General features: G+C 43.2%; 1 pseudogene; it reads right to left on the bottom strand.

Annotated features, from left to right (window-relative positions):
- Positions 1 to 1,009: 1,009 nt before the first annotated feature.
- On the bottom strand, positions 1,010 to 9,030 carry LOC135536032 (pantothenate kinase 1-like; annotated as a pseudogene).
- Between the last annotated feature and the right edge of the window lie 597 nt (positions 9,031 to 9,627).

Below are 9,627 nucleotides of genomic sequence, written 5' to 3'. Positions count from 1 at the left end.
ATGTATAAAACAAGAAGATTGATAGCAGCTATGGGAATTGCTTTGGGGGCCAAAATAGAGATGTCCTGTCCAAACTGCAGGTAAATGAACCCTTCGCACTGGCTGAGGAACTCCCACACCGACATAAATACAATACTTAAAAAAATAAAAAAAAAAATCACTATGTAGACCAACTGCTGCCAGTAGTTATGTAGCTTTTACAACTACGTTAGATAAAACACCACAAAGTCCTTACTAGGCAATTCAAAACACTAGACGATTCTACATCACCACTGGTTGTAGAGGGGTGTCGTCATGGTCCGGGGTTTGGAGAAGATAGGCAAGTGTGAAACGAACAGAAGTGGATACTTGTACTGGACTCAAATAGTGCAGCATCTCAAAATAACCAGAGTATCAATATTCATAACATATATCTTAACCTGACAGACGTACCAACAGCACTTCATCACTAACAGAGACTAGAGAGTTTGAGGAGGCTGGTGAACCTTGGGTTTATAACACCCCATGTCTGTTAACCATGACGCGTTAATGAAGCTATGATGAATGTGCCACAAGCAACAGGAGAGTGGACCCTCGTTGTGACATGCTGAATTAAAGGGCCAGTCAATTATGATGAATCAGCCTCTTTGGTCCCTTCATTTGATACAAATACACCCCCGGCCTTTTTCACAAAGATGGACAGAACAGCAGCAGACAAGGCACAATATTCACATGTTGAGAGAAACTCCCTTTCCTCTATATCGAAGACTGCAGACTCAGCAGGTTTTGGCTTTAGTGCACTCTAGAACTACGAGACTAGATATTTACACACAGTACCAAGAAACTAACACAGTCTCTGTGACCCTTAGCACTTACCTGCCACACAGGGTTCATGACATGAGACATTAAATTAGCTTTTATTATTAAAACCTCTATTTGAGGGTATTTTTTAGAGAAAAATAGTTCAAACATATTTAGAGTTAAATTATTAAATGGCTTTTTCCAGTTTCCTGTATGCTTCTCGGCAGCTTCTTGAGGGATGATATTGGCATATCATCATGGCTCCTCAGACGACCTCAGCAGCTCCAGGAATGCCCCAACCGCGCCAAAATATCCCTACAGAAAACATACAAGGTGGAAAATATAGTATTATTAATAACACTCAAAATGATGAACTCTGGGAGCTTTGGGGTAGAGTTGACAACTTTTGTTTACATCCAGTCTGACAGAATCTAAAATCTTCCAACTCAAATGAAGCGTTGTACCTCGTGTTCTAGGAACAGGGCCTTCAGTTGTCCCTTGGACCAGAAGTCCACGGCGTAGGCCAGCAGCTTAGTAGACACGGTGTTGATCCGTAAGAAGTTCCCAACAAACACAACTCTCTCGATTTTCTGAAAGTGAAAATGTCATAGTACTGGCATCAATTTAAATGTATCCAAAACATGCAGAGACGGTCAATATACAGTTCATAACAGAACTCTAGAAACATTGTTTTTTTTAATGTATTTATGTAGTGCTGTCCTTGAGCTGTTGTTGTCTATTAATGTTCTGTATTATGTCATGTTTCATGTGGACCCCAGGAAGAGTAGCTGCTGCTTTTAAAACAGCCAATGGAGATCCTAATAAAATAACAACAGCCAATGGGGATCCTAATAAAATACCAACAGCCAATGGAGATCCTAATAAAATACCAACAGCCAATGGGGATCCTAATAAAATACCAACAGCCAATGGGGATCCTAATAAAATACCAACAGCTAATGGGGATCCTAATAAAATACCAACAGCTAATGGGGATCAATAAAATACCAACAGCCAATAGGGATCCTAATAAAATACCAACAGCCAATGGGGATCCTAATAAAATACCAACAGCCAATGGGGATCCTAATAAAATACCAACAGCTAATGGGGATCCTAATAAAATACCAACAGCCAACGGGGATCCTAATAAAAAACCAACAGCCAATGGGGATCCTAATAAAATACCAACAGCCAATGGGGATCCTAATAAAATACCAACAGCCAATGGGGATCCTAATAAAATACCAACAGCTAATGGGGATCCTAATAAAATACCAACAGCTAATGGGGATCCTAATAAAATACCAACAGCCAATGGGATCCTAATAAAATACCAACAGCCAATGGGGATCCTAATAAAATACCAACAGCCAATGGGGATCTAATAAAATACCAACAGCTAATGGGGATCCTAATAAAATACCAACAGCCAACGGGGATCCTAATAAAAAACCAACAGCCAATGGGGATCCTAATAAAATACCAACAGCCAATGGGGATCCTAATAAAATACCAACAGCCAATGGGGATCCTAATAAGTACTCATTATAACCACAAAGTGGAGCTAAAAGACAGGAGTCTGCTGTACTTCCCCTGTTATCAACGTACAAGGCCAGAGCAGAGAAGGAAGTCAGCTGGTACAGTATCTGTACTGTCTGTACAATCACTGACACTCATTTATGTTTTATTTTTAAAGCAGCCCCACATCTGAGTGATCTTGCAGCAGGTGTGTGGGAACGTGAAATAAAAGAGAAAACCTGCACACGACTCTTTGCTCGTATCACTTATTTTATTCAAGCTTATGTGTCGGGCCTCATCCTTTTGTCAGAGCTATCACTATTAGAGAGAGATCACGGACACTAGAATTACTCTATTGCCAAGCAGCAATGTTTTATACTGTAGTTCACGCTTTTGGAAAAGGTCTAATGGCCAGATGCTGAAGTTCAGTGCGCTTTGAAAGCCCTGTACAATGCTGCTTGATCACCATGGAAACACTAAAGCTGAAAGCATACAGAAAACCACCCCAAAAAGACTTAAATGTGGTTGTCTCACCTAGCTACTGTAACAGTACTGCTTTCCGTTCCTCTCCTTGTCCCCCCAAACCCTGGGCTTGAACCAGGGACCACCTGAAAACGTCATCAACTGCCTCCCGAAGCATGGTTATCTATCGCTCCACAAAACCCGCAGCTCTTACAGAGCAAAGGGAAACAACTACTTCCAAGGTCTCGGAGTGAATGACGTCATCGATTTAAAACGCTACTCGCACACCACCGCTAACTAGCTAGCCATTTCACACCGGTTACACTACCTTTAAGATGAACACAAAGTCACTCTGGATAACTGACTAAAATGACTCGGAAGTTAAAATTTTTTTAAAAAAAAATGTAGATGCAAATAAGCCCTTTAGACAACTACTTCTCCTGAAAACATGAACTAAGTGAATGAATATTAATGTAACGCAAACTGCAGGGAGAATGTTTGTGCGATGACCTCGTTGACGGCACACATGCGTGCAATGGAACCGATGTTATTAGTGATGGTGACCAGCATAGCCCGGGCCAGGTCCTCTTTGCTGATGGAGTCTCGTTTTACGTTTACTCATCATGTGGCCAAAGCTGTGTTAAAATAGAAAGCATGACATAAGAATCAGAAGAACTTATTAAGGAATGAACAAATTATTCTTTAAAATTTAAAACGATACCATTAAGAGTTTGGTTTAGAATTAATAGGGAATTGAACATCAAATCAAAGCCAGTGATATAGCTCCCCCTGGGACAAAAAAGACACTGTTACTTAACCTACATTGCACCATGTACTGTGTAGCAGTAGCTTATATAGCTTATGTGCTTCTACAGTTCATTAACTACCGTAACAATTACACACACACACACACACACACACACACACACACACACACACAGAGTTAAGTCGGAAGTTTACATACATCTTGGCCAAATACATTTAACTCAGTTTTTCACAATTCTTGACATTTAATCCTAGTAAAATATTCCCTGTTTTAGGTCAGTTAGGATCACCGTTTTATTTTAAGAATGTGAAATGTCAGAATAATAGTAGAGAGAATGATTTCAGCTTTTATTTCTTTCATCACATTCCCAGTGGGTCAGAAGTTTACATACACTCAATTAGTATTTGGTAGCATTGCCTTTAAATTGTTTAACTTGGGTCAAACATTTTGGGTAGCCTTCCACAAGCGTCCACAATAAGTTGGGTGAATTTTTTGCCAATTCCTCCTGGCAGAGCTGGTGTAACTGAGTCAGGCTTCTAGGCCTCCTTGCTCGCATACACTTTTTCAGTTCTGCCAACAAATTCTCTATGGGATTGAGGTCATGGCTTTGTGATGGCCACTCCAATACCTTGACCTTGTAGTCCTTAAGCCATTTTGCCACAACTTGGAAGTATGCTTGGGGTCATTGTCCATTTGGAAGACCCATTTGTGACGGGCTTTAACTTCCTGTCTTGAGATGTTGCATCAATATATCCACATAATTTTCTTTCCTCATGCTGCCATCTATTTTGTGAAGTGCACCAGTTCCTCCAAACATAACGATGGTCATTATGGCCAAACAGTTCTATTTTTGTTTCATCAGACCAGAGGACATTTCTCCAAAAAGTACAATCTTTGTCCCCATGTGCAGTTGCAAACCGCAGTCTGGCTTGTTTATGGCGGTTTTTGGAGCAGTGGCTTCTTCCTTGTTGAGCGCCTTTCAGGATTATGTCGATATAGGACTCGTTTACTGTGGATATAGATACTTTTGTACCTGTTTCCTCCAGCATCTTCCAAGATCCTTTCTGTTGTTCTGGGATTGATTTGCACTTTTCACACCAAAGTACGATCATCTTTAGAGACAGAACGCATCTCCTTCCTGAGCGGTATGACGGCTGCGTGGTCCCATGAGTGTTTATACTTGCACACTATTGTTTGTATAGATTAACGTGGTACCGTCAGGCATTTGAAATTGCTCCCAAGGATGAACCAGACTTGTGAGGTCTACATTTTTTTTCTGAGGTCTGATTTCATTAGATTTTCCATGATGTCAGGCAAAGAGGCACTGAGTTTGAAGGTAGGCCTTGAAATACATCCAGGTACACCTCCAATTGACTCAAATGATGTCAATTAGGTTATCAGAAGCTTCTAAAGCCATGACATAATTCTGGATTTTCCAAGCTGTTTAAAGGCACAGTCAAGTTAGTGTATGTAAACTTCTGACCCACTGGAATTGTGATACATTGAATTATAAGTGAAATAATCTGTCTGTAAACAATTGTTGGAAAAATTACTTGTCATGCACAAAGTAGATGTCCTAACCGACTTGCCAAAACTATAGTTTGTTAACAAGACATTTGTGGAGTGGTTGAAAAACGAGTGTTAATGACTCCAACCTAAGTGGATGTAAACTTCAGACTTCAACTGTACATGCTTACAGTACCAGTCAAAGTTGACACACTCGTTCAAGGGTTGTCTTTCTTTTTACTATTTTCTACATTGTATAAATGGTGGTAAAGACATTGAAACTATGAAATAACACATATGGAATTGTGTAGAAACAAAAACAGTGTTAAACTTATTTGATCTGTATATTTGAGATTCTTCAAAAGTAGCCACCCTCTGCCTTGATGACAGACTTGGCATTTAAAAGAAATCCTTCAATATTTGAAATTGTTGCGTATTTTGCATTTATATATTTTGTTCAGTGTATCTATTATCATGGTATATATATATATATAGTATAATTATCATGGTATATCCAGTAGCACATAAATCATCTGGTATATCCAGTATAATCATCATGGTATATCCAGTATAATCATCATGGTATATCCAGTATAATTATCCATGGTATATCCAGTATAATTATCATGGTATATCCAGTATAGTCATCATGTTATCATCCATTATAATCATCATGGTATATCCAGTGCCATATCATCCAGTATAATCATCATGGTATATCAGTATAATCATCATGGTATATCCAGTATAATCATCATGGTATATCCCGTATAATTATCATGGTTTATCCAGTATAATTATCATGCATATCGACCTTTAGTCATCATCCAGTATAATCATCATGGTATATCCAGTATAATTATCATGGTATATCCAGTATAATCATCATGGTATATCCAGTATAATCATCATGGTATATCCAGTATAATCATCATGGTATATCCTCCTAATCATCATGGTATATCAGTATAATCATCATGGTTTTATCAGTATAATCATCATGGTATCCAGTATAATCATCATGGTATATCCAGTATAATCATCATGGTATATCCAGTATAATCATCATGGTATATCCAGTATAATTGCTGCTGTCGCCTCTGCTAGCCATATCCAGAGCCTCTTCAAATGTCTCACACCCAGTCAGCAGGCAGCACAGGCCCAGGAACGTACCCCCACCAAGACTGAGAGGAGGACACACAGAGAAGGCATCAGGCCCAGGAACGTACCCCCACCAAGACTGAGAGGAGGACACACAGAGAAGGCATCAGGCCCAGGAACGTACCCCCACCAAGACTGAGAGGAGGACACAGAGAAGGCATCAGGCACAGGAACACATCAAATGGGCAATGACATCAAATCGTAAATGAGTGGAATTTTGTAGTTACACGCATGCATGCTTCAAGTTACGGCTTCGTCCCTCGTGCCGGGGTTCTGGAAAGTGGTTCTGAATGAACACACAACAGTGGCCTAAAAAGGAGTCCCCTCTCAGCCTGAGACGGGGGGTGCTTGTGGAGTTAGGCAGAACAGGTCACAGTGGAACTGTAAGCTGACCCAAAGCCCTGTCACTTTAACCCTGACTTAACCACAGCCAAGTTACAGAACAGCACTGTCCTGAAACATTTCAGATTTTAAACACTACCAGAAATCATAAAAATACAGACCTTGCAAGGCTTTAAAAAAAAAAAAAACTTAAAGTTCATCCCTGTGCCCTGTACCTTGTGCCGGTGACCCGTTTGTAGTCGTCTTTGGAGTATACAGCCAGGATGCTAACCCCAGATCCAATGTTGACCAGCAGCATAGGGAACGGGTCGTCCAGACTGCACGGTGTCTTCACACTGTTCTGGGTGTCTGACGGGTTCTCAAAGTAGAAGCACTCGGGGTGGCCGTTGAACCTCACGGAGTCCACATAGAGCAGGCCATGAATCAGACAGTCAAGCTCATCCAGCTTCAACAGCTCTAAATCAGCCATCTGTAGGGGGAGGAGGAGAGAGAGAGGTGGTGTGAGGAAAACCAAAGCATGATGCAAAACCTCAGTCACCTGCTCCCTCAACCCTGACTACGTAAACAAATCAGGTCTGCGGCCAGACAACATAGAGGCCCAGGCGGTCAGCACCACAACCAAGTGCCTGACAGCACAGCTCGTCTTCGCAGCACTGGTACAGTAAAGCATCGGCCTCAAGTCCAGACAAAATTTTTAAAACAATGTCTTATCAAACACAGAACACCCTTCCTTGACTGGAATCAAATCAAACTCTATTATTCACATGTGCCGAATACAACAGGTGTAGTAGACCTTACCGTGAAATGCTGACTTACAAGCCCTTAACCAACAATGCAGTTTAAAGATAGAGTTAAGAAAATATTTACTGAATAATTTTTTTTTCAATGAATTGCAACAATGAGGCTATATACAGGGGGTACTGGTACCGAGTCAATGTGCGGGGGTGCAGGTTAGTCAAAGTAATTTGTACATGTAGTTAGGGGTAAAGTGACCATGCATAGATAATAAACAGCAAGTAGCAGCAAAACAAAGGGGGGGTAGTTCAATGCAAATAGTCTGGGTGGCCATTTTATTAATTGTTCAGCAGTCTTAATGCTTGGGGGGAGAAGCTGTTCAGGAGCCTTTTGGACCTAGACTCGGCACTCTGGTACTGCTTGCCATGCGGAGCAGAGAGAACAGTCTATGGCTTAGGTGACTCGAGTCTTGGACAGTTTTGGGCCTTCCTCTGACACCGGCTAGTATAGAGGTCCTGATGTCAGGGGCTTGGCCCCAGTGACACATTACCCTCTGTAGGCCTTACGGTCGGAGGCAGAGCAGTTGCCATGTCAGGCGGTGATGCAACCGGTCAGGATGCTCTCGATGGTGCAGCTGTAGAACGTTTTGAGGATCTGAGGACCCATGCCAAATCTTTTCGGTCTCCTGAGGGTGAATCGTTTTTGTCGTGCCCTCTTCACGACTGTCTTGGTGTGTTTGGACCATGATAGTTTGTTCGGGATGTGGACACCAAGGATCTTGAAGCTCTTGACATGCCACACTGCAGCCCCATCGATGAGAATGGGGGCATGTTCACCCCTCCTTTTCCTGTAGTCCACGATCAGCTTCTTTGTCTTGATCACGTTGTGGAAGAGGTTGTTGTCCTGGCACCATACTGCCAGGTCTCTGACCTCCTCCCTATATCCTGTCTCATCGTTGTCGGTGATCAGGCCTACCACCGTTATGTCGTCAGCAAACTTAATAATGGTGATGGAGTCGTGTTTGGCCACGCAGTCGTGGGTGAACAGGGAGTACAGGAGGGGACTAAGGATGCACCCTGAGGGGCCCCAGTGTTGAAGATTAGGGTGATAGATGTGTTGCCTACCCTTACCACCTGGGGGTGGCCCATCAGGAAGTCCAGGACCCAGTTGCAGAGGGAGGTGTTTAGTCCCAGACTACAGACGGACGGTAGTCATTTAGACAGGTTACCTTCGCTTTCTTGGGCACAGGGACTATGGTGGTCTGCTTGAAACAAGTAGGTATTACAGACTCTTATGGTCAAATTTGCCAAATGGAGGGCGAGGGAGAGCTTCGTATGTGACATGCTGGTAGAAATTAGGCTGCAAGTTTGTCAGGTCACCCGTTGTCTAATTCTCTCACTCACCGTTCTGAAGTCGTTCTCGAACTTGTAGGCCCCTCCACCAGTGGCGCAGAGCGTGGTGTGGAGGCTGGAGAAGTTCTTGTCGCTGCCCATCTGGATGAAGCGGTGCATGGCCTGCGTGGGGAAGCGGATGAAGTGCAGGTTGCCCGTCCGGCCACACATGGTCAGGTTTTTCAGTTCCAGGTGGACGTCTCTGACGCCACGTCTTCCCGTACGCCGTGTTGGAGGTCAAGTAGCGGCGGATGCTCTTCAGGTTTTCCACCTCTTCCTGTTCCTCCTCCGCCGTGATGTCCTTAGGCTCGAAGTAGACCAGCTTCACCAGAGTACCGCCAATGTCCATCCCAAACCAGGGGAAGGCTGTCAAGGCATAGCAAGAAATAAGTTAGCATTGAAGGTGTTATTATCGCATGGTTACTGTGTCGTTTGCCTGTTATTTCGCTGTCGTTTCCCTGTCATCAGAAAAGAACAAAGCCTCACTTGCATGCATTTAATTGTTCAATTACATTTTTTAAATGTAACCTTTATTTAACTAGGCAAGTCAGAACAAATTCTTATTTACAGTGATGGTCTACCAGGGAAGTGGGTTAACTGCCTTGTTCAGGGGCAGAACTGATTTGTTTTACCTTGTCAGCTCTGGGATTCGATCCAGCAACCTTTCAGTTACTAGTCCAACGCTCTAACCACTAGGCTACCCTGCCGCCCCTCCACTCTAACCACTAGGCTACCCGCCGCCCCTCCAGTCTAACCACTAGGCTACCCGCCGCCCCTCCACTCTAACCACTAGGCTACCCGCCGCCCCTCCACTCTAACCACTAGGCTACCCGCCGCCCCTCCACTCTAACCACTAGGCTACCCGCCGCCCCTCCACTCTAACCACTAGGCTACCCGCCGCCCCTCCACTCTAACCACTAGGCTACCCGCCGCCCCTCCACTCTAACCACTAGGCTACCCTGC

This window comes from Oncorhynchus masou, unplaced genomic scaffold (genome assembly GCF_036934945.1).
Source record: "Oncorhynchus masou masou isolate Uvic2021 unplaced genomic scaffold, UVic_Omas_1.1 unplaced_scaffold_5469, whole genome shotgun sequence".
NCBI lineage: Eukaryota > Metazoa > Chordata > Actinopteri > Salmoniformes > Salmonidae > Oncorhynchus > Oncorhynchus masou.
The sequence above is the reverse complement of the archived record's forward strand: the minus strand, read 5'-3'. Positions and strand labels throughout refer to the sequence as shown.